Source organism: Saccopteryx bilineata, chromosome 11 (assembly GCF_036850765.1).
Source record: "Saccopteryx bilineata isolate mSacBil1 chromosome 11, mSacBil1_pri_phased_curated, whole genome shotgun sequence".
Classification (NCBI taxonomy): Eukaryota; Metazoa; Chordata; class Mammalia; order Chiroptera; family Emballonuridae; genus Saccopteryx; species Saccopteryx bilineata.
The window spans coordinates 2,081,201-2,107,133 of NC_089500.1; positions in this window are offsets into that span (position 1 = coordinate 2,081,201).

Sequence of the window (25,933 nt, forward strand, 5' to 3'; positions counted from 1 at the left end):
CTTCCCCCCATATTCTCCCAGGGTTTCCTAAGGGGATGTGAGCATGGGGACCCTGGATTCTCCAGGTAAATCTTCGGCAAGCGCCTAGTCCCCGGCCGAGGCAGAGGCACAGCCCCAGGACCGCCACCGGAAGTGCAGGCCCGGCAGGCGTGCACAGTCCATGGGCAGGCCCGCGGGAAACGCGCCCCCGCCGCCCCGTGGCGTCTTGTCCTCCCTGAGGACACGCCAGCTCTGGCCACATAGGGGAGCTCTCAGAACTCCCGCTGGGGGCAGCTGCTGTGGAGGGGACCGTGCTCGGCTGCCCTGCTGGCCTCTGAGGTGCTCTGTCCCTTTCTCCTCCAGAAGCTTCTGGTCCTGAGCTTGCTTTCTCCCACCACTAGATGGTGGGCAGTGGTCAGACATGGAGGCAGAGGACACCGTTTTCAGTTCATTCGCTCATTCGTTACTTGCATCAGCCAACGCGTGGAGCACCTACCTCATGCCGAGTGGGGTGGGGTGGGGTGGGCTTGCCGCCAGGGCTTCCAAGGTGAAGGCACAGGAAGGCATTGGGGTTGCGCGGCCCATGGCACAGGATGGGGAATGGCACGCCTCCCTCCCTCGACGTGAGCAGCTGCCTGGTGTCATCCTCAATCCAGGTCTGTGTACTCACGACTTATCCAAGAGGGGGATGCACTCTGTTTGCCCACCTCCCCCGGGAGACTGATGCAGGCAGGACACACACGTGTGTGTGTAGCCGGACATTCGCGTCTGCGTCTCCTGTTGGCACCCTTCCCCACCCCTCCCCCTACAGGCGGGGAAACCATGGGAGGGAATGCTGTGGGTGAAGCCTGTGGCTCTTCTGAGACAGTGTGCCCTGTGAGGCACTCACCTAACCGCTCCCTGAAACAACCAAAAAGTCAGCATGCAGGCAAAGCCGCTGGTCCAGCCTCCTGCCCTTCATGTTAAAACCGTGTAAGCTGCTTGTGGTTTCTTGCACACAAGATTGATCTAGTGTCACTATAGGGGCAGGAAACCTCTCTGGAATCGGGCCTCTGCTTTCAAGGATGGTGTGGCTGTCCTTAGCTAGCACAAGGACACTCACACTGTGCCGGGAGCCCCGCAAAGAAGAGCCTTGTCCCCACAATCAGAGTTCAAGGCGTGTCACACCCACGGGTCTGTGGAGATGGGGGTGGGAAGCTTACCAGGAAGGAGCCCTTGTCGATGTCACAGGCGCTCAGACCCTTCCTCTTTTGAAAAATGATCCTTTTATAGGTTTGTCTTGGCAGCAACACCCAAACTGCACAAGTGATTTGAAAAAAAAAAGAAAAGAAAGAATGAGTATTTCCAGGAATTTGGTTGAGAGAAGCACTATCACACCCGGCCTGCGTTCAGTTGACTTGACTTCACCATAGAAAGGAAGTTAATGGAAGAAAGACTATTCACAGGGCGTGGGGGGGGGGGGCACTGTCATCACAGCGGTCTAGATATGGATGTGAGATATCAGTGTGATGAGAGGAGGCTTACTGGGCAGCTGAGTCCTCCTGAGAGCGGGGCCGCTGTCCCCAGGCCAGCGTGGATGCAAACCTCTCCTTTTCCTCACTTGGTGTGTCTAGGCTCCCAGGACAAGGGACAGCTCTCAAGTTCGAGCACCTCCGTGCATAAAGTGTAGGGCATCACTCACCCAAACATCCCTCCATGGTCCCACCAGTGTCCATCTATCTAATCGTGGGTTCACTTGGGGCGGCTTCTGCGTTTCACACCCGTGTTTATGTTAAGGCAATGTGGTAAATGCTCACCTGTCTAATGCACTGCTGTGGTACAGGTCTTCCTGCCTTGTTTTAAACTGAGTGACAGTGTTATTTTAAATAAATTGGTAGGGGGAATAAAAAAACCAAATCAACAGGGAGAGTGCTCTGTGTGCCGGATCTCGAGCTAACGATGAACTGTTCAGCCCTGGCTATGTGCCTCCCAAAGTCAAGCACATCTCCACCCTCTGCGGCTGCTCAGGCAATGGTTTTTGGTTTGTTTTCTATGACGTTTGGAAACAGAGAATGCGGCTGTGGCCAGGGCTGGCTCTCCACTTTGGAAACAAATGAACAGGCTGATCCCAGATGGAGGAAAGAAAGCCCATCGATGGCAGCAGGGGTCACCTTTCTGCCTCTTGCTTCCTCTTTCCTGTGTCTGGGGGTTTCTTTTGTTTCCCCTCCCCCTCCTCCTCCTTCTCCTTCTTCTTCCTTTTCTTCTTCCTCTTCCTCTTCCTCTTCTTCTTCTTCCTCTTTCTCTTCATCCTCCTCCTCCTTTCTTCTTCTCCTTTTATTTTGCATTAGTGTTTTTTTAATTTTAATATTCCAAATGACTTCCCCTTTAATATTAGATGGAACGTGTTAATTCTGAAAAACTTAGTGGAGAAAGGTTGGCAGAAAGAAAAGTCGCAGTCTGAAATCCCACTGCGGAGGGATAACGGTCACATTCCAGAAAGAAGACTCCGAAGAGTGTTCGTGTGTCACACGGGAGCGAAGGTAACAGGATCTATTATGTTCTCTGAAAAGACATTATGTGTCACACACCGTTTTATACTGTTTTTTAAATCTGTTACGTGAACATCTTGCACGCTCATGAACGGCCACCTCTAATATCTTGTGTAGTGTTGCAAAGACATTGGTTTGTGAATGTATCACTTACTTAACCTGTTTTGTTTGGGTCGCCTAGAGATTATTTTCTATGGAAAAAAAAAATATATAATATATATATATATTGCCAATATATATAATAATATATATATTGCCAAGTTCTGGTGATCCTTTGCTTGCCCATCTCTGATTTATACATTATCCCTTCTTCAGATTTGAAACTGCCACCCTTTAAAAGGCTGTCGAGACCTCGTCCAAAGACCCCTGAGAAAGGCTCCAGCCACTGGTCTCTGGTGAGGCCGAAGGTGGTGGCCCCATTCACCCGGCACCCTTGCTGAAAGTCTCCTTTTGAAGCAGGGCCCCCTTCTTTCAATTTTTTTTTTTTTTAATATAAGATGTCACTTGATGTCCCTTGGCCGTCCTCGTTTGGGGCTTGTTCTCTCCTCACTGGTGAAAAACGAGAAGGCGAGAATTGGGATTCTAAACCAAGTCGTGCATTTTGAGTGACCTGAAAGGACCCCAGCCCAGCAGCCTGAGAACGACCTCCCTTCCTGTCTCTCTGTCCTGCCGCGGGTCTGGACTGCCGGGGGCGCCTGGTCCTTCTGCCGTGCTCTGCCCCCAGAGAGCCTTTCATCTGTGCTGGTGAACTGTTCCGTCAGCTCCAGAAAGTTCCCACCGATTTTCTCCAGGCGTTACATGCTGATGTTGCTGGAGATGTGTGCCTCTACCCCATCATTTGTTTCGCTCTCTCTGTAATAGATTTCCGTTTTTAAAAAAATCAGTTTATTTGTTTTGACAAGTTCATGTGCCGCCATCATGTGCCGTGTCATAATATAAAATATAGTCCCTGCAATTAGCTCGGTGGTACTGACTTGGAAAATGGCTGCTTTTATAATTTTTGATGATTTGAAATTCAACTCAAGTGCTCCCTTACCAACGCCCTCATTTACGAGATGGATGTATTCTTGGTTTCGACAGGGGCTGGAGCCAAGGTCGGCCACCCGTATGTACCTGTCCCAAGCAGCGGGATAGGGAGCTTCATTTTTGCAGAGTCTGGACCCAGGAAGTCCACAGAGAGGACACGGGATGGAATGTGGACATGCCCCTGCCCCTGGTTCTGATACATCATCCAGCAGCCTTTGAAATCCTACCTCTTCCCTATCTTCCCTATCCCAGACTTGGACTTAGATCTGAAATATATATATCCTTGCTAGAGTTTTTAGTAATTTCTTCCAGAACAGTAATTATTTTTTATATCTCTTGATGTTTCTGGTGCCATTCTAGCTTTGGTTGGAATCTGATGTTTAAAAATACGTCTAGCCTGACCAGGCGGTGGCACAGTGGATAGAGCATCGGATTGGGATGCGGGGGACCCAGGTTCGAGACCCCAAGGTTGTCAGCTTGAGTGCAGGCTTGAGCAAAGCTCATCAGTTTGGACCCAAGGTCGCTGGCTCAAGCAAGGGGTTACTCGGTCTGCTGAAGGCCCACGGTCAAGGCACATATGGGAAAGTAATCAATGAACAACTAAGGTGTCGCAACAAAAAACTAATGATGATGCTTCTCATCTCTCTCCATTCCTGTCTATCTGTCCCTGTCTATCCCTCTGACTCTCTCTCTGTCTCTGTAAAAAAAAAAAAAAAATCTATATATATAGATATAGATCTAGATCTATATATATCTATATATATATATATATATATATATCTGTATTTTTAAGGTATGGAATGAAGATGGAGCCAATAGCACACCTCCTTATCTCTTGGCTCACATGTCTGCAGGAGTTCTGGAGGGGTTCACGATGACTTCCTTTGCAAACATACATCATGCACCTCCGGGAGGAGCAGGCACGACAACACGAATTCTTCGCTTGCTCTCGAGCACCATGGAAACATTGCGCTTTGTCAGAACATTAGGAGGCTTGTTTTATGTCTTTGCCATCATTAAGCAGAAAATAGAGACCGTGTTATTGTCTGTGTTTGGTAAAATGTCCTCCTCACTTAACATGCTTTATAAATAACAGCATTAATAACAGTGCCGCTGAATCATGAAGTTTTTTCCGACTGTTTTCTCTTACCAAGTTCAAAGCTGGCTTTTCCTTCTGCCCTCTCTCCTGCCCTCACCCTTGATTTTGTGTGTGTGTGTGTGTGTGTGTGTGTATGGCATTTCAATGAGTTATTTTAATCTAAGCCATGTCGTTGTGTGCTTCATGTAGATATCTTCTTTATATCTCCTAGCCACCTCTCCAGGATGACTTTCTTCTTTGTGTTTTGGAGATATCCAGATATTAATATCTCTACTCTGAGGCTCTGAGAGGTTAATGAACTTATCAAATGTCACTGCATGAAGAAGTGGCAGAACCAGGATTTGAACTTGGGTCTGTCTGGCCCCAGAGTCTGTCTGTTCTGCCTGTGGTACTCTGCCATTCTAACACCCTAGGGGGCATTCAGACTCTACCGCTTGGGCCGCTAGGATCTTCTCCAGTGTGACGGAGCGTCTGGGTGGTCACAGGTTGGAGCTCCAACAACATGGACATCACAAATGAGCCAGGTCTCTGTTAATGAGTGCGGGCACCATGAGAAGCCTTGCCCACATCACTATTCTGCTTGCCAGCCTGTTCAGTGAGCATTCGCCACGTGCCAGGAGTGGTGTGGGGGACAGGGTATCGGGTGCATGCAGGTGGCGGTGGCCCTGTATCTTCATGAAGAGACCAGACACGCAAAGGTAAGAAGGACGCCTTCCTGACTCGGAGACCCAAGCATGCATGAATGGGCTTGCAGTTAGACCATGTCATGTGTGGCGTGCAAACAGGCCAGTAGATGGTCCGTGTCACTACAGCTAGCTGACCTCGCGAGGGTGTCTTCCCAAGAAGGGCTAACGGGTCTGAGATGGGGGGGGGCAAGGGTCAGCCATGGCAAAGGGGGCAGCTGCTGTCCCAGGCCTCATCCACTGTTCTGCAGTCGTAAGAAGACCCAAGCCTGCCTGGAGAGCCTCTACTCCCACCCCCAGTCTAACGAGGTGGGTCAGAGCCTATGATGAGGCCATTTTTGAAAATCATAAGCTGGTGCACAAATGTGAAGCTGAGCTGTTTACTCTCCTCGTTACTCAGTGTAGCCGTTTGAAAGCTTTAGGTGGTTAAATTTTGAGTGAACCTGTACACCTGAGAAGCTAGTCTCCTAATTCCAGTCTTTAGATAATATCGATAAAGGTTAGGCAGCCCTGGCCAGTTGGCTCAGCGGTAGAGCCTCAGCCTGGCATGTGGAAGTCCCGGGTTCAATTCCCAGCCAGGGCACACAGGAGAAGCACCCATCTGCTTCTCCACTCCCCCCCCCCCCGCCTTTTTCTCTGTCTTTCTCTTCCCTTCCCGCAGCCAAGGCTCCATTGGAGCAAAGTTTGCCCCAGATGCTGAGGACGGCTCCATGGCCTCCACCTCAGGTGCTAGAATGGATCCTGTTGCAACAGAGCAGCACCCCAGATGGGCAGACCATTGCCCCCTGGTGGGCATGCCGGGTGAATCCTGGTCAGGCACATGTGGGAGTCTGTCTCTCTGCCTCCCCACTTCTGTCTTCAGGGAAAAAAAAGTCTTTAGGCAAAACTCTAACTTCAAACTTATTTTTTCATTTTTTCTTCTTCTTTTTTGGTAGGGTAGTTTTCTTTAAGAAAGAACATCTGTAAATAAACTCTTCTTCAAGCCCAAATACGTCTTGGTGCTCTGGCCAGCACTCTGGGGTATTCATAGAATGACTGTTGAGCTGGACCAGTATTGATGACCTTCGTCTCATACAGGTAAGGGAGAAGAGTCCACACCAGCAACCCTTTACAGTGCAAAACACACACGTGCAACCTTCCCAACAATTCCGAGATCAAATGGCTCTCCGCACAGTGTGCTGCCACTTTACCTGCTGCTGCAGGAACGCATTTCAGACCCTGACAGTGGGGCGAGAGTGCAGAGCGCAGTGACCAGCTCCGGGAAGATGGACTGTCTCCTTCACCCCGCGGAAGGCAGGGTTTCCCCTTCTTTTTATTGCAGGGTTGTTTTGTTTTGTTTTTTTTGTATTTAATATACAAGAATTTAACACAAGTACTACAGTATCATCAAATAATATCCATTTCACCCCATAAAATGATGATATCCCATCTTAAAATGTTAAAGATGTCACTCTTAGAAGAGAGTCACATAAAACTGGTTTTATAATATGAAACCTCTCATAACGTGACATAGGGCCATCTGTTACCTTCCCAGACAATATTAAACTTTTTCTCATTTTTCTTTGATTTTGCAATTTTTAGTGTGTAACAAAATGAGATGGAAGTGTAAGGCTTTGTTCATGATTCCGAGGCCGGGCATGGTGGCCGAGAGGGGACCACCAGCGGCATGATGACAGACATGTCACCTGAACCCCTGTAGTTCCTCATGTTTCCAGTGGGTGCCTGAGATATAAGGTGCTGAGGGGTAGCAGCCCAGGGGCAGTGTGGACGGCCCAGTAATCTCATGACACCGGGTTGGAATCGGTGGACACAATGAGGAAAAAAGGCTTGAATAAAATGGGAAGACATGAAGGTAACCCCTCTAGGAAGTTATAGTTTCTTTGTTTTTTTTTTTTTAATTTTTTTATGTGAACTCTCCGAATATTATATTTTGAAGGCAGAATGACTGTCAGACTGGGAGTTATTGTTTGGAAAGCACATCTGTGCAGCTGTGCACAGCTGCCTGCCTCTCTGCACACCCCCTCCCCCCACCCGGACACCGAAGGGGCACAAATGTTCCTCTTGGGGGTGTTTAAAAATGTCGCGGTGCACTCCCTCCTGTTTCTTAAGAAAGAGCTGTAAGACGTTGCCTTTTAAAAAATTTACTATTACTCAGGGGAAGGTCTTTTTTTAAGATGGGTTCTAAATTGGGGACTGTTGGATTCTAAGGTTTTTAAGAACATGCCATGTAAGTTAGCCGGGCTTTCTCTTGGCTGCCATGGACATCAGTGGCTTCGCGGAGAGTGCAGGGTGTAGCCTCATTCACGCCTGCTACCATTGACCTATATAATCCTAAGACACGAAGAGTTGTTGAGCACAGATGTTAGTTGATGAGCTATAGGCGAGGTTTGTGAGCCCAGCGTCCCAGCCTCGACATCCTTGGTCACATCCAGCCTCTCTAGAAAGCAGTCCCTCCACGGAGGACTTGGGTATGTTTGCTGCTGTTGCGGAATCACTTGCTGATGGGCTCACTTGGCATGATGGAGGTCTCCATACGAGAGAAGACGACTGTGCATACCCTCATTTTTACATTGAGCGTTCTCCCCCTCCCCCCTCCAGCGCGAGTGTGTCCACATAACCAGAATGGCATGTTCTTAAGGGTGTCTTTGAAATATTTAGTAGGGGTTCGCAGCTCTTCGAGGGTTGTTATGGCCACGGAGTGGAGTGGAGACGCCGACTGGCGTGCTGGGAGGGCATCGAGCTCACTAGATCAGATCTTCTCCAGGAGACGTGATTGATGGTGGGGTGATCACCTCCTGTTTCTTGTCCGCCACACCTGAGATGCAAGGCATGAAAACCAATGGACAGGTAGGAAATGCACGTCATTAATGACCTTGTTCATGGTCGAGAGCACTGGCTTGGGGTCAGACCCAAGCTCACATCCCCTTTCTTGCAATCACCAACCTAGCCATGGTTTCAGGCAAGTTAATTTCCATCTCTGAACCTCAGGGTCCCCAGCTGAGAATGAAACCCCAGCCCTGTAGAAGTAGTAACACCGGGGTTTGATTTGGGGCAGAACGTAGGTGGCACCCATATTGGCATACAGTAAGCGCTTCGTAAACGAGAGCTGTCAATTTTACTTTGCTTTGCCAGCCAGCTTCCTGACAGCCACAAATATGTGGAGATGGAGAAAAGAAAAAGTCTAAGTGCTTATATACTAAAATGAAGATCCCTTTCCAATAAAATTTGTATTATTTTCGACCATGCTTGTTTTTCCTACCAAGCTAAAAAAGTTACCACGTGTTTCTAGACACTAGGGAGAGAGAGTTACTTTTTAATGAATGAATGCAGAGATGATCTCTTTCCTTTTTTTTTTTTTTTGGTGGGTCAAAGTATCACATATCAGGCATCCCCAAACTACAGCCCACGGGCCACATGCAGCCCCCTGAGGCCATTTATCCGCACCCCCCCTGCCGCACTTTCGGAAGGGGCACCTCCTTCATTGGTGGTCAGTGAGAGGAGCACTGCATGTGGCGGCCCTCCAACGGTCTGAGGAACAGTGAACTGGCCCCCTGTGTAAAAAGTTTGGGGACCCCTGAATACAGTGCTAACTGTGCTATTACAGTTATGCGCTTCAAAGATGTGGGTTTATGAGACCTCTAATTTTTTTTTTTTTACAAGGTTCTTGGTGGGCCGTCAGAAAGATGGAACAAGTAAGAAAAGAGAGGAACAGGGTTGGAAAATGGAGAATGAGAAGGTCCCACCAGGTGAACGAGAAAGGAAGGAAGTTTATAAGAGGGGAACAGCGTTCAAGCCGGTAGTGCACCTGCGTTTGGGAGGAGGTGTCCTCTGCGGGTGTCGGACACTCGCACGTCACACCCTCCATTGTGCTCTCACCTCCCTTCCACTTCTTCCCACTGTGTGTCCTGCAGCTCGGCCCTGACACTCTTTCCCTGTGGGAGGCAGAGCCCGTGTTCACAATTCAGGGCAGAGGCAACAGCTTGGAGACAGAAAATGAACAGTTATTTCTTCACGGACCCCCTCCTCCTTCTCCACGAGATGATGCTTGCTCCAGAGTTCCGGACGGGAGCGAGAGCCTGCCGGAGACAACCCTTTTTGGAACTGGAAGTCACGTTTGGCAGACAAAAGGTGCTGCTTTTCAGGAGAGAGGCTGTTCTTGGCAGATGACAACAGGAATGTCCATCTTCTCAAAACCGCCGTGCCACTCAAGTGCCAGGTTGGGGGATGTGGCAGATGCCATCGTTTCTGAAACAAGGGCAGGAGTGTCCCCTGGATTCTCTAGTGGAGGAATTCCAGTGAGGAGTCCGCAGTCTGTTCTCTGGCAGACCCTCTGCCGCTGCTACCGACACCGTTCTTTTCTAGTTCCTGTTTTAGTTTAAACAGCTTCGCTCGGCTGGCATCACGTTAACAGACCCGTTGGGCCATTGCTCCAAGTATGGCAGTCTGGGACAGTCTGCTTACTGGCTAACGCGACGGGCCAGGTGAAGACGCTGTTGTCGACACCTCAGAAAGTGGAACAGTGTGACCTGGCGAATTATAAAGAGAAAGCAGGTACTCATCCTGGACTGCCAAAACGGAGACGCCTCCTTACATGGGGAGACAGATCTCGAAGTCTGTGACTGGCAACGGCTTAGGGTGACAAGGCCATCATATTCAACTAGGTTTTTAACACTTCCACCCGTTCAGGTCTTACCGAGGCCATGAAATCAAGGCTGATGGGGACATGGATATGTCTCTTATGTGGGCACTTAGAAATGGGATCAGTCGGTCAAGGTAGTTGGGGTACATGGCCATGATGAATGTTTATTGGAAAGACCTCCTTCTGTGGATGTCCCGGCCTGAAAACCTAGTCCCCGTCTGTGAAGGGTTAACTGGTGTCCCATCAACGGGACACCACCACCAGACAAAGTAACACAGCTGAATGCGCCCTGCTTTGAATTTCGTGTTCACGCCAGGTCTAGGCTAAAGGCCAAACAAATTTACGGACACTTCACGCCTTGTACGGAGGAGCATCTTTTACTGAAGGGTATGTAAATAGTGCACTAATCAGAGGTTTCTGGAATTCCAAATGCCATAAAAGGTTATGACCCGGAGCCCTGTTAATATACCAGCAAGGGCGCAGACTCAAGTCTTTTTGAGTGACAGTGAACACGGAGTGTTTTGCATGAAAAACAACCTCTAATAAATGACCTCTGCTTTTTTCTTGTCAAACCGGTGACAGTAATGAGTGGGAAAGGGGGAGCTTCCTAGGACCGGCCAGTTGCTATTCACACCTGACACAGAGGAAGGTCTTCCTGTTGTGGAGGCTGGGAGCAGAGGATATCATCGGGAACACTGTTTTTTTTTTTTTTTTTCTTTCCTTTTTCGTTTTTTTTTTTCTTTTTTTGGGTGGGGAGTGCTTCCCAATGAGATCCAAAATAAAAGAGAAAGAGAAAGAAATACCAATGTGTGCATGTTGTTAAAGAGTGTTTCATTTCCTAAAAAGTCCACCCCATTCCGTTGGCGGGTGTGTGTGGAAGCTCTTGGAATGCTGATAAAACCTCCCCAGCAGAGTTCATGACCTCTCGCCTGTCAGATCTCTGTCTCTTCAGGGGACAGGCCTGGTCCGGCAGCTCGGGGTCCCTGCCAACAGCTCGTGGGCTCCTTGGGGCTGCTCCTCATGCACAGAATGTTCTGGTGTTTCCTCAGATTTCAGATGGATCAAAAGAAACAACATTTAAATAATGAAGATCTTCCCCCCAGCCCCGCCCTCCACTCCCCACAACATGCAAGTGTCTTTTCATCTTCATCTTCATTTTTTTTTTTTTTAAATAAAGGGTCCTTCTTTTTATTTGCTTTTGGTTGCTTGAAGCATTTTTACCCAAGCTGGCCTTGGTCTCACTGACCAGATTTAAGGTCGCGACACACCCACGGTCCTGGGCCTGTCCTGAGGGTTCTGACAACGAGCTCTGTCATGTGGTTTGGCCAGCAGGTTTCTTTCTTTCTTTTTCTTTTTTTTTTTCAGAGACAGAGAGAGAGTCAGAGAGAGGGACAGACAAGGACAGACAGACAGGAACGGAGAGATGAGAAGCATCAATCATTAGTTTTTTCGTTGTGCATTGCACGCCTTAGTTGTTCATTGATTGCTTTCGCATATGTGCCTTGACTGTGGGCCTTCAGCAGACCGAGCAACCCCTTGCTTGAGTCAGCGACCTTGGGTCCAAGCTGGTGAGCTTTGCTCAAACCAGATGAGCCCGCATTCAAGCCTGAGTCCTCAAGGATCGAACCTGGGTCCTCGGCATCCCAGTCCGACGTTCTATCCACTGCACCACTGCCTGGTCAGGCAGCCGGCAGGTTTCTTCACGACATGTAAATCAGACTGCCGCCAGTTTTGTCCCTTTGAATTCCAGTTCCACTCCTGTCTCTCCCGATGTAGGGTGTGTATGCCCTGGCGTGTCTGCAGCACGTGTGGCACTGTCTGCTGTTCCGTTCCCTCCCCACAAACGCTTCTCTGTCCTGTGCCTGGGTGTTCCTGGGTGCGCCCCCTCCCGCCGCTCAAATGCCTCTGCACCCCTTTGATGTCCACGCAGGTTCTGTCTGAGCTGCACTTGTGCTCGGTGAAATGCTCCTGAGATCCAATGGCCTTCTTCCTCCATGAGTTTAGGAAAGCATCCTGGACAGTTTTCCTTGCCCAAAACCTGGCCTCCAGGCACGGCGCTATGATCTGTGTGAAGGAGGTGGCAGCGATGGGCGCCGCAGACCCTGGGAGGCGACTCTGGGCCTCTGGGATTTAACAGGTTGGGACCTGGGACCTGGGGGAGGGCGGGGAGGGCCAGGAGGGGAGAGTGAGCAGGTGCAGCCGGACTGGGGCACTCCTGGGGCGGTGCTTCTGAGCTGCGTTCACTGTCTGCCCCATGTGGGACAAGCGCACTGCCCCTCTCTCCGTGTAGTTCCAGTGTCCAAGCAGGTCTGCACTCTTGTCTAGCAAGACTGATCTCCCTCTGGTCACCTGCAGGAGCAGGTGCCGCTCTCTTTTGGCGTGGACTATGGTTTTCTATCTACCAACCCAAAACTCACCCATTTCCGTAGACGTCGTGGTGGTGCTGTGATGAGTGTCCATCCCCAGAGCCCAACTCTGACTCTGACACCTACCCCGAGGTGTGGCTCTGATCTCCTACAGCACGCGGGTGGGCGGCATGTCCCTGAGCACAGCCAACTCCCGTGTCGCTTATCCATTTGGGAGCTTGGGGACCGCTGAACGGCCTGAGGAAGGAGTAGAGGCCACGCTGGTCACTCCCCAGTATCTGCCACCACATGCCTTGTCTTGCCTTTGGAAAAGTGTCCTAGGATCCAGCTGATGTGCCAAGATGTGTGTGTGTGTGTGTGTGTGTGTGTGCACGTGCGCATGTGCACATGTGTGTCTGGTGGCTGAGCCAGGAGCACGCCCTCTCTCTCTCTCTTTTTTTTTTTTTCTGAAGTTGGAAACGGGGAGGCAGTCAGACAGACTCCCACATGCGCCCGACCAGGATCCACCCGGCACGCCCACCAGGGGGCAACGCTCTGCCCATCTGGGCCATTGCTCTGTTGCAACCAGAGCCATTCTAGCGCCAGAGGCAGAGGCCATAAAGCCATCCTCAGTGCCCAGGCTAACTTTATTCCAATGGAGCCTTGGCTGAGGAAGGGGAAGAGAGTGACAGAGAGAAAGGAGAGGGGGAGGGGTGGAGAAGCAAATGGGCGCTTCTTCTGTGTGCCCTGGCCGGGAATCGAACCCAGTACTCCTGAATGCCAGGCTGACACTCTACCACTGAGCCATCCGGTCAGGGCCAGGAGCATACCCTCTTGAAGGCTGAAATGCTGCACCCTGGAAGGAATCAGAACTCAGACCCACCCTGATCTTTATTCGAATAGATCGAACCTAGGGGAGGGCATGGCGATGTCTCGGGCAGTGGAGAGTGGGGTCATTTCTTGCTGTTTTTCCGGCCAGAGGAGGGCAGCCATTGCACGTCAAGGAGCACCTTGGCTTCGGGCACGCCCAGGAAGCAGCCATGGATGCCACCCGCCCCTCACATGCCGTTCCTACGGCTCACTCGCTCCCCGAGTCTCTATTGGTCCCGTCTTCCTGCTGCCTCGGACACCTCCGGGTTCTGCAGTCGACTGAGAGGACTGCGGATGTCTTCAGCTCTGTCCCTTTGGGTGATTCCACGGCCCGTTCTAGGTGCTGTGTCTTCTTCCAGAACCCAGCCTTGCCATGTGTCTGTGACCCCAGCTGGGCCACCCAGCTGTGCCCTGCAGTACCAAAGTCACAAGTTTCTGGAGGAACGCAGATGACTGCGGCAGCGAGACATAGAAGAGCACGTCTCCCTCCCAGGGACGGCCACCCGATTTTACAGCTGCCCATCTTCTGTTTCCTTTGCCTATCTCAGTGCCTTGCTTGGCGGTTGCTTGGCATGGTCGTGCCTGGGAGATGGCCTCTGACACTCCCACCTTGCAAACCCAGCTTGGATGGGTTTTCCCTCTGTCTGTTTTTCTCAGCAACTTGATTCCCCTGTGCCCCAAATGTAAACAAAGACAAACTTGTTTTTTCCTCCTCTCCATGTATTTGACTAACAGTGTTTGATTCTGAGACCTCTGAAAGTTGTCCCAGCTTGAGCCAGTTGGAGCAGGACGAAAATAAATATGCAAACAAACACGGAGATCACAGGCTCTGTTCTCATCTCAGTTTACACAGAGTAGGACATCGTCGTTTAAATATTTAATTCAACTTGACTCCTTGTAAAGCCTCAAGCCAAAACTTTACTTTCCCCATTTTTTTTTCTTTTTGGTCCAGTTGACCTCAACTTAGGTGAGGGAGGAGAGGGAAGCCAGCCTCCCCCCCCCACTTCCCCCTGTCAGGCTCGGCGAGACGGAAGTTTCTTTGTGTCCTGGCTTCCGTATCCCAGAGACAGAAGTGCATTAGACATCTGGATGAGAAGGCAACAGCCACGCCAGCTTCCATCACTGGCTGGCTGTGTCCCCGGGGGGAAGGGGACATGTTCTCTGCCCTGTGAGATCAGCACTCCCTGTCTTGGAAGTGTTTAGATTCATGGGCGTTTAGAGAGGCATCTGAGATTGGCTGGCACCAGATCCCAGGCACCTCAAAGTGGGCCAGGGATGAATGTCTTGTCCTTGTGAGATCAGATCCCAGATTGTTGATCATTTGGGCAAAGAAAAGTAGCTAAAATCATGCTAAAAAAATGTTCATGCTTTGATATAACCTCAGTCTTTCAGAGTGCATTAATCTCTGTGTTCCGGGTGTTCAAGTTTTGTTTTTTCTTCTTTTTTTTTTTAATTTTTATTTTTTTTATTAAATTTAATGCAGTGACATTGATAAATCAGGGTATATATGTTGAGAGAAAACATCTCCAGATTATTTTGACATTTGATTATGCTGCATACCCCTCACCCAAAGTCAAATTATCTTCTGTCACCTTCTATCTGGTTTTCTTTGTGCCCCCCCTCCTTCCCGCGCCATCCCCCCCCCCCCCGTTACCATCACATTCTTGTCCATGTCTCTGAGTCTCATTTTTATGTCCCATTTATGTATAGATTCATATAGTTCTTAGTTTTTTCTGATTTACTTATTTCACTCCGTATAATGTTATCAAGGTCCATCCATTATTGTAAATGATCCGATGTCATCATTTCTTATGGCTGAGTAGTATTCCATAGTATATATGTACCAAAGCTTTTTAATCCACTCATTCTCTGACGGACACTTGGGCTGTTTCCAGATCTTCGCTATTGTGAACAATGCTGCCACAAACATGGGGGTACATTTCTCCTTTTGGAGCAGGTCTATGGTGTTCTTGGGGTATATTCCTAAAAGTGGGATAGCTGGGTCAAAAGGCAGTTTGATTTTCAATTTTTTGAGGAATCTCCATACTGTTTTCCATAGAGGCTGCACCAGTCTGCATTCCCACCAGCAGTGCAGGAGGGTTCCTTTTTCTCCACATCCTTGCCAGCACTTATTCTGTGTTGTTTTGTTGATCGCCATTCTAATGGGTGTGAAGTGATATCTCATTGTGGTTTTAATTTGCATTTCTCTAATGATTAATGATGTTGAGCATTTTTTCATATGCCTATTGGCCATCTATATGTCCTCTTTGGAGAAGTGTCTATTCATTTCTTTTGCCCATTTTTGGATTGGATTGTTTGTCTTCCTGGTATTGAGATTTACAAGTTCTTTATAAATTTTGGTTATTAACCCCTTATCAGATGTATTGTCAAATATGTTCTCCCATTGTGTAGTTTGTCTTTTTATTCTGTTCTTATTGTCTTTAGCTGTGCAAAAGCTTTTTAGTTTGATATAGACCCATTTGTTTATCCTGTCTTTTACTTCCCTTGCCTGTGGAGATAAATCGGCAAATAAATTGCTCTGAGAGATATCGAAGAGCTTACTGCCTATGTTTTCTTCTAAGATGCTTATGGTTTCATGGCTTACATGTAAGTCTTTTATCCATTCTGAGTTTATTTTTGTTAATGGTGTAAGTTGGTGGTCTAGTTTCATTTTTTTGCAGGTAGCTCTCTAATTTTCCCAACACCATTTATTAAAGCGGCTGTCTTTACTCCATTATATTTCCTTACCTTCTTTGTCGAATATCAGTTGTCCATAGAGCTGTGGGTTTATTTCTGGGTTCTTTGTTCTGTTCCATTGATCTATATGCCTGTTCTTATGCCAGTACCAGGCTGTTTTGAGTACAATGGCTTTGTAGTATAACTTGATATCAGGAAGTGTGATACCTCCCACTTTATTCTTCTTTTTTAAGATTGCTGAGGCTATTTGTGTTCTTTTTGGTTCCATATAAATTCTTGGAATATGTGATCTATATCTTTGAAGTATGTCATTGGTATTTTAATTGGTATTGCATTGAATTTATAGATTGCTTTGGGTAATATAGACATTTTGATAATGTTTATTCTTTCTAACCATGAGCAGGGTATGTGCTTCCACTTGTTTGTATCTTCCTTGATTTCTTTTATCAATGTTTTATAATTTTCCGAGTACAAGTCTTTAGTCTCCTTGGTTAAGTTTACACCTAGGTACTTTATTGTTTTGGTTGTAATAGTGAAGGGGATTGTTTCCTTAATTTCTCTTTCTGACTGTTTATTGTTGGCATATAAAAATGCCTTTGATTTCTGAGTATTAATTTTATATCCTGACACTTTGCTGAATTCATTGATCAGGTCCATTAGTTTTTTGACTGAGACTTTAGGGTTTTCTATATACAATATCATATCATCTGCAAATAATGATAGTTTTACTTCTTCTTTTCCAACTTGAATGCCTTTTATTTCTTGTTGTTGTCTAATTGCTGTGGCTAGGACTTCCAGGACAATGTTGAATAAGAGTGGTGAAAGGGGGCACCCCTGCCTTGTTCCTAATCTTAAGGGGATTGCTTTTAATTTTTGCCCATTGAGTATGATGTTGGCTGTGGGTTTGTTATAGATGGCTTTTATCATGTTGAGGTATGTTCCCTGTATTCCCATTTTGCTGAGAGTTTTGATCACGAACGGATGCTGGATATTATCAAATGCGTTTTCTGCATCTATTGAAATTATTATATCATGTGGTTTTTCTCCTTCCTTTTGTTTATGTGATGAATCACATTGATTGATTTGCAGATATTGTACCAGCCTTGCCTCCCAGAATAAATCCCACTTGATCATGGTGTATGATTTTTTCCATATATTGTTGGATCCGGTTTGCTAATACTTTGTTGAGGATTTTAGCATCTAAATTCATCAACATCTAAATTCATCAAGGATATTGGCCTATAATTTTCTTCCTTTGTGTTGTCTTTGCCTGGTTTTGGAATCAGTGTTATGCTCGCTTCATAAAAGGAGCTTGGAAGTCTTCCTTCCTCTTCATTTTTTTGAAACAGCTTGAGAAGGATAGGAGTCAGTTCTTCTTTGAATATCTGGTAGAATTCACTTGTGAAGCCATCAGGCCCAGGACTTTTCTTTGTTAGGAGTTTTTTGATAACTGTTTCAATCTCATTTTGTGTAATTCGTCTGTTTAGGTTTTCTGATTCTTCCAGATTGGTTTTTGGAAGATTGTATGTTTCAAGGAATTTGTCCATTTCATCTAGGTTGTCTAGTTTTTTGGCATACAGTTCTTCATAGTATTTTCTTACAATATTTTGTATTTCTGTTGTGTCAGTTGTTATTTCTCCACTCTCATTTCTAATTTTATTTATTTGAGTCCTCTCTCTTTTTATCTTGGTGAGTCTAGTTAAAGGTTCATCAATCTTGTTTACCTTTTCAAAGAACCAGCTCCTACTTTCATTGATCCTTTGTATTGTTTCTTTAGCCTCTATGTCATTTATTTCTGCTCTGATCTTTATTATTTCCTTCCTTCTACTACATTTGGGCTTTACTTGCTGTTCTTTTCCTAGTTCTTTTAGATGCAGGGTTAAGTTGTTTACTTGAGCTTTTTCTAGTTTCTTAAAGTGTGCCTGTAGTGCTATAAACTTCCCTCTCAGTACTGCTTTTGCTGTGTCCCATAAATTTTGAGTTGTTGTATGCTTATTGTCATTCGTTTCTAGGAATTTTTTTATTTCTTCTTTGATCTCATTCTTAATCCATTCGTTATTTAACAACCTGCTATTTAGTTTCCATATGTTTGAGAATTTTTGAGCGTTTCTGTTGTAGTTCATTTCTAGTTTCATGCCATTGTGATCAGAGAAAGTGCTTGATATGATTTCAATCTTTTTAAATTTGTTGAGACCACTTTTGTGCCCTAACATGTGGTCTATCCTAGAGAATGTACTATGAGCACTTGAAAAGAATGTATATTCTGCTGTTTTAGGGTAAAAGGTTCTGAAGATATCTATTAAGTTGAGTTGATCTAGTGTGTCCTTTAAGTCTGCTGTTTCTTTGATAATTTTCTTTCTTGAGGATCTATCTAGTGATATTAGTGGGGTATTGAAATCCCCTACTGTTATAGTATTTCTGTTGATCTTGCCCTTTAAATCCATCAAAGTCTGCTTTATATATTTAGGTGCTCTTATAATAGGTGTGTAGATATTTATAATGGTTATATCTTGTTGGATTGCTCCCTTTATCATTATGTAGAGACCTTCTTTATCTCTTACTATATTCTTTGTTTTAAAGTCCATTTTGTCTGATATAAGTATTGCTACCCCAGCTTATTTTTCATTTCCATTTGCATGAAATATTTTTTTCCATCCTTTTACCTTTAGTCTATGTGCATTTTTTGTTTTAAGGTGTGTTTCTTGTAGACAGCATATGTACGGGTCCTGTTTTCTTATCCATGCAGCTACCCTATGTCTTTTGATTGGATCATTTAATCCAGTTACATCTAATGTTATTATTGATATGTAGTTGTTTATTGCCATTTTATTCTTTAAAGCTGTATTCCTCTTTTGCTATGTTCTTTTCTTACTTTGATCTGTTTACACCATGCCCCTTAACATTTCCTGCAGCAATAGTTTGGTTGTAATGAATTCCTTGAGTTTTTTTTTTTTTTTTGTCTGGGAAGCTTTTTATTTCTCCTTCAATTTTTAATGATAGCCTTGCTGGATAAAGTAGTCTTGGTTGTATGTTCTTGTTCTGCATTACTTTGAATGTTTCTTGCCATTCCCTTCTGGCTTCAAGTGTTTCTGTTGAGAAGTCAGCTGTCATCCTTATGGGAGCTCCTTTGTAGGTGATAGCCTTTTTTTCTTTAGCAGCTTTTAATATTTTCTGTTTATCACTTAGCTTTGGTATTTTAATTATGATGTGTCTTGGTGTAGGTTTCTTTGTGTTTCTCTTTAATGGAGTTCTCTGTGCTTCTTGAACTTGTGAGAGTTTCTCCTGCATTAAGTTAGGGAAGTTTTCAGCTATGATATGCTTGAACAAAGTCTCTATCCCTTGTTCTTTCTCTTCTTCAGGAACCCCTATGATGTGACCCCTATTCATGTTGTCACAGAGCTCTCTAAGAATTTCCTCAGACTTTTTGAGTCTCTTTTCTTTTTTCTTCTCTGCTTTCTTGCCTTCATTCAAGTTATTCTCCAACTCACTGATTTGATCTTCAACTCTATCCATCCTGTTTTTATTTTTATTTTTTTATTTTTTATTTTTTTTATAATTTTATTTTTTTAATGGGGTGACATCAATAAATCAGGATACATATATTCAAAGATAACAAGTCCAGGTTATCTTGTCGTTCAATTATGTTGCATACCCACCACCCAAAGTCAGATTGTCCTCTGTCACCTTCTATCTTGTTTTCTTTGTGCCCCTCCCACCCCCTATCCCTCTCCCATTCCCCCCTCCCCCCCGTAACCACCACACTCTTATCAATGTCTCTTAGTTTCACTATTATGTCCCACTTACGTATGGAATAATACAGTTCCTGTTTTTTTCTGATTTACTTATTTCGCTTCGTATCATGTTATCAAGATCCCACCATTTTGCTGTAAATGTTCTGATGTCATCATTTCTTATGGCTGAGTAGTATTCCATAGTGTATATGTGCCACATCTTCTTTATCCAGTCATCTATTGATGGGCTTTTTGGTTGTTTCCATGTCCTGGCCACTGTGAACAATGCTGCAATAAACATGGGGCTGCATGTGTCTTTACGTATCAATGTTTCTGAGTTTTGGGGATATATACCCAGTAGAGGGATTGCTGGGTCATAAGGTAGTTCTATTTTCAGTTTTTTGAGGAACCACCATACTTTCTTCCATAATGGTTGTACTACTTTACATTCCCACCAACAGTGTATGAGGGTTCCTTTTTCTCCACAGCCTCTCCAACATTTGCTATTACCTGACTTGCTAATAACAGCTAATCGAACAGGTGTGAGGTGGTATCTCATTGCCGTTTTGATTTGCATTTCTCTAATAGCTAAAGAAGATGAGCATCTTTTCATATATCTGTTGGCCATTTGTATTTCTTCCTGGGAGAAGTGTCTATTCATATCCTCTTCCCATTTTTTTATTGGATTGTTTGTTTGTTTGTTGTTGAGTTTTATGAGTTCTTTGTATATTTTGGATATTAGGCCCTTATCTGAGCTGTTGTTTGAAAATATCATTTCCCATTTAGTTGGCTTTCTGTTTATTTTGTTATCAGTTTCCCTTGCTGAGCAAAAACTTCTTAGTCTGATGTAGTCCCATTCATTAATTTTTGCCTTCACTTCTCTTGCCATTGGAGTCAAATTCATAAAATGCTCTTTAAAACCCAGGTCCATGAGTTGAGTACCTATGTCTTCTTCTATGTACTTAATTGTTTCAGGTCTTATGTTTAGATCTTTGATCCATTTTGAGTTAATTTTTGTACAGGGGGAGAGACTGTAGTCCAGTTTCATTCTTTTGCATGTGGCTTTCCAGTTTTCCCAGCACCATTTATTGAAGAGGCTTTCTTTTCTCCATTGTGTGTTGTTGGCCCCTTTATCAAAAATTATTTGACTATATATATGTGGTTTTATTTCTGGACTTTCTATTCTGTTCCATTGGTCTGAGTGTCTATTTTTCTGCCAATACCATGCTGTTTTGATGGTCGTGGCCCTATAATAGAGTTTGAAGTCAGGTATTGTTATGCCCCCAGCTTCATTCTTTTTCTTTAGGATTGCTTTGGCTATTCGGGGTTTTTTATAGTTCCATATAAATCTGATGATTTTTTGCTCTATTTCTTTAAAAAATGTCATTGGAATTTTGATGGGAATTGCATTGAATTTGTATATTGCTTTGGGTAATATAGCCATCTTGATTATATTTATTCTTCCTAGCCAAGAACAAGGTATATTCTTCCATCTCATTATATCTTTTTCGATTTCCCTTAACAATGGTTTATAGTTTTCATTATATAAGTCCTTTACATTCTTTGTTATGTTTATTCCTAAGTATTTTATTTTTTTTGTTGCAATCGTGAAGGGGATTATTCTTTTGAGTTCCTTCTCAGTTGTTTCATTGTTGGCATATAGAAAGGCTATTGACTTCTGTATGTTAATTTTGTATCCTGCAACCTTACTGTATTGGCTTATTGTTTCTAGTAGTCTTTTTGTGGATTCTTTGGGGTTTTCGATGTATAGGATCATATCATCTGCAAAAAGTGATACCTTTACTTCTTCTTTTCCAATATGGATGCCTTTTATTTCTTTGTCTTGTCTGATTGCTCTGGCTAGAACCTCTAGTACCACATTAAATAAGAGTGGAGAGAGTGGACAACCCTGTCTTGTTCCTGATTTAAGGGGGAAAGCCTTCAGTTTAGTGCCATTTAATATGATGTTAGCTGATGGTTTATCATATATGGCCTTTATCATGTTGAGATATTTTCCTTCTATACCCATTTTGTTGAGAGTCTTAAACATAAAATTGTGTTGTATTTTATCGAAAGACTTTTCTGCGTCTATTGATAAGATCATGTGGTTTTTGTTCTTTGTTTTGTTGATATGGTGTATTACATTAACCGTTTTACGTATGTTGAACCATCCTTGAGATTCTGGGATGAATCCTACTTGATCATGATGTATTATTTTTTTAATATGTTGTTGTATTCGATTTGCTAGTATTTTGTTTAGTATTTTAGCATCTGTATTCATTAGAGATATTGGTCTGTAGTTTTCTTTTTTTGTGCCATCCTTGCCTGGTTTTGGTATGAGGGTTATGTTGGCCTCATAAAATGTGTTTGGAAGTATTGCTTCTTCTTCAATTTTTTGGAAGACTTTGAGTAGAATAGGAACCAAGTCTTCTTTGAATGTTTGATAAAATTCGCTGGTATAGCCGTCAGGGCCTGGACTTTTATTTTTGGGGAGGTTTTTAATGGTTTTTTCTATTTCTTCTCTACTGATAGGTCTGTTTAGGCTTTCTGCTTCTTCTTGACTCAGTCTAGGAAGGTTGTATTGTTCTAGGAATTTATCCATTTCTTCTAGGTTGTTGAATTTAGTGGCATAAAGTTTTTCATAGTATTCTACAATAATTCTTTGTATATCTACGGTGTCCGTGGTGATTTCTCCTCTTTCATTTTGGATTTTGTTTATATGAGTTCTTTCTCTTTTTTCCTTGGTAAGTCTTGCCAAGGGTTTGTCAATTTTGTTGATCTTTTCAAAGAACCAGCTCCTTGTTCTATTAATTTTTTCTATAGTTTTTCTGTTCTCTAATTCATTTATTTCTGCTCTGATTTTTATTATCTCCTTTCTTCGGCTGGTTTTGGGTTGTCTTTGTTCTTCTTTTTCTAGTTCCTTAAGGTGGGAAGTTAAGTGGTTCACTTGGGCTCTCTCTTGTTTGTTCATATATGCCTGAAGCGATATGAACTTCCCTCTTATCACTGCTTTTGCTGCATCCCATAGATTCTGATATGTCGTATTGTCATTTTCATTAGTCTGTATATATCTTTTGATCTCTGCACTTATTTCTTCTTTGACCCATTCATTTTTTAAAAGTATGTTGTTTAGTTTCCACATTTTTGTGGGATTTTTTTCCTCTTTTTTGCAGTTGAATTCTAGTTTCAAGGCTTTATGATCAGAAAATATGCTTGGTACAACTTCAATTTTTCTGAATTTGCTGATATTGTTTTTGTGGCCCAACATATGGTCAATTCTTGAGAATGATCCATGTACACTGGAGAAAAATGTATACTCAGTCACTTTGGGATGAAATGTCCTGTAGATGTCTATCATATCCAGGTGCTCTAGTGTTTTGTTTAAGGCCTCTATGTCTTTGTTGATTCTCTGTTTGGATGACCGATCTAGAGCCGTCAGCGGTGTATTGAGGTCTCCAAGTATGATTGTATTTTTGTCAGTTTTTGTTTTAAGATCAATAAGTAGCTGTCTTATATATTTTGGTGCTCCTTGGTTTGGTGCATATATATTAAGAATTGTTATGTCTTCTTGATTCAGTGTCCCCTTAGCCATTATGAAATGGCCATTTTTGTCTCTAAGTACTTTTCCTGTCTTGTAGTCAGCATTATCCGATATGAGTATTGCTACACCTGCTTTTTTTTGGATGTTATTTGCTTGGAGTATTGTTTTCCAGCCTTTCACTTTGAATTTGTTTTTATCCTTGTTACTTAGATGAGTTTCCTGTAGGCAGCATACAGTTGGATTTTCTTTTTTAATCCATTCTGCTACTCTGTGCCTTTTTATTGGTGAGTTTAATCCATTTACATTTAGTGTAATTATTGATACTTGTGAGTTCCCTATTGCCATTTTATATCTTGCTTTCTGTTAGTTTTGTGTCTTGTTTGATCCTTCTCTTTCGTTTTTCTATCTTTTGTTTTTATTTGGTTGTATTCCATACATCTTTCCTCTGTTGCTATCTTTTTTATCTCATGTGCTTCTGTGGTGGTTTTTTCAATGGTGGTTACCTTTGAGTAATGAAAAGGGTCCCTGCCCTGTTCATTGTAGCGAACTATTTTGTGAGTACTTTTGCACTCCATCGTCCTTTGCTACTGTTAATCTCCGTCTTCTCCCCCTCTTTCTTTTTGTTGTTGTCACAGTTTAAATTTGGTTTTATTGTGTTCTTCTTGGAGCTTTTACTTGTGGCTCTGTTTTTTTTTGTTCTTTGTATCTGATTGGAGAACCCCCTTTAGTAATTCCTGGAGTGGGTGTTTTCTGATGATAAATTCCCTCATCTTTTCTGTATCTGTGAATGTTTTTATTTCTCCTTCGTATTTGAAGGATAGCTTTGATGGGTATAGTATTCATGGCTGAAAGTTCCTCTCTTTCAGGACTTTAAATATTGGGGTCCACTCTCTTCTAGCTTGTAGAGTTTCTGCTGAGAAATCTGATGATAATCTAATGGGCCTTCCTTTATATGTTGTATTCTTCTTTTCCCTGGCTGCCTTGAGAATTTTTTCTTTGCTGTTGGTTTGTGTCAATTTCATTATGATATGCCTTGGAGTAGGTTTGTTGGGGTTAAGAAAACTTGGAGTTCTGTTTGCTTCTTGAACTTGAGGCTTTAGTTCTTTCCACAGGCTTGGGAAGTTCTCATCAATTATTTGTTTAAGTATGTTCTCCATTCCATTTTCTCTCTCTTCTCCCTCTGATATACCTATTATTCTTATGTTATTCTTTTTGATGGAGTCAGATAATTCTTGTAGGGCTATCTCATTTTTTTTAATTTTTGAGTCTCTTTCTTCTTCTCTCTGTTGTGCCTCAAGTTGCTTGTCTTCTATTTCACTAATCCTCTCTTCTATCTGAGCTGTTCTATTAGCTAAGCTTGTTACTTCGTTTTTCAGCTCGTGAATTGAGTTTTTCATCTCTGTTTGATTTGTTTTTATAGTTTCAATTTCCTTGGACATATATTCTTTGTGTTCATGGAGTTGTTTTCTGAGCTCCCTATATTGCCTTTCTGTGTTTTCTTGTATATCTCGGAGGATTTTTAGGATTTCTATCTTGAATTCTCTGTCATTTAGCTCCAAGGTTTCCAATATATTAAATTTTTTCTCCATAGATTTTTCCTCATCTAGCTGTGTTACCTCTCTTTCTTTTGTATCCATGATATTCGATTTTCTCTTCCTTAATGGCATCTGAGGGTGGTTTTGTTGATAGTATTAATGAGATTTAATAAAGAATAAAAAGTTAAAAAAAATAAAAAAATAACAAATCGAAAAGAGTTGTTTTTTTTAAAAAAAATTAATAATGAAATAAAGAAAAATAAAATAAAATAAAAATTTTTTAAAAAAGGAAATTATTCCCCCCCTCTTTTTTTCCTCTCCTCTCCTCTCCCTTCTTTCTTGAGAAAATCTTGTGGTGGACTGTGAGTTATAACAAACAATGCCTGTGATGGAGGGCCTGAATTGGGGAAAAGTAATAAAGGGGCAAAAAAGAGAGAAAGAAAAAAAAAAAAAAAAAAGGAAAAAAAAAAAGAAAAAAGAAAAAAAAAAGAGCGTATGGACCCACAAAAAGCAAATAAGGAAAAAATTTGGGTCAAGAATAAAATGATTTGCTTTTAGGTGTTGGTTTTCTAAGAGTTATGATGAGAGGAATAAGAGGAAAATGGAAAAATGGGGGGACAAATTAAAAACTTACTATTGTATTTAGTGGAACAAGAACTAGATAATATGGAGAGCCAGGGATGGGAGCACTGCTAGTGAGTTAAAAAGGTGAAGTAAAAACCCCCCAAAATGCCACAAACATAGGTTTGAGTCCCAGATAAGATAATTTGTTTGTTATTGAGGTTTGAATGAGAGGAGATGTAAAGGAGAAAGGAAGAAACTAATATAGAGGGAGAAAAGAAAGAGAGAGAAGGAAAAAAAGAGGGAACCACTAAAAGAAGAAAAAAGAAAGGAGAGAGAGAGAGAGAGTTAAGGGTTTTGGAGTGCAACCCTCATAGAGAGAAAGGAAGAGAAGAGAAATGATAATGGGAGATGTAACACTTATGGGTAGTGTAGTTCAGGGAGAGGAGAGAGTAAGACCGGTAGAGAGTTAATCGGCCAAATTGGAGGAGGAAAAAAAAGTCTCAAGAATGAAGATAAGAGAAACAAACGAACAAATATAATAAAATGGGATAGGTTATAAAGTCTGCAGATTATTCTTGATTTTGAGAGGTTATCTTCTTGCTTTTTCTTTTCTCTCCCTCTTCCTGGTTGGTGACTCTGTACCCCGGGTTCTGCCCCTTTGGCATGCTCAGGTAGAGGTTTGCAGTTGATAAGTCT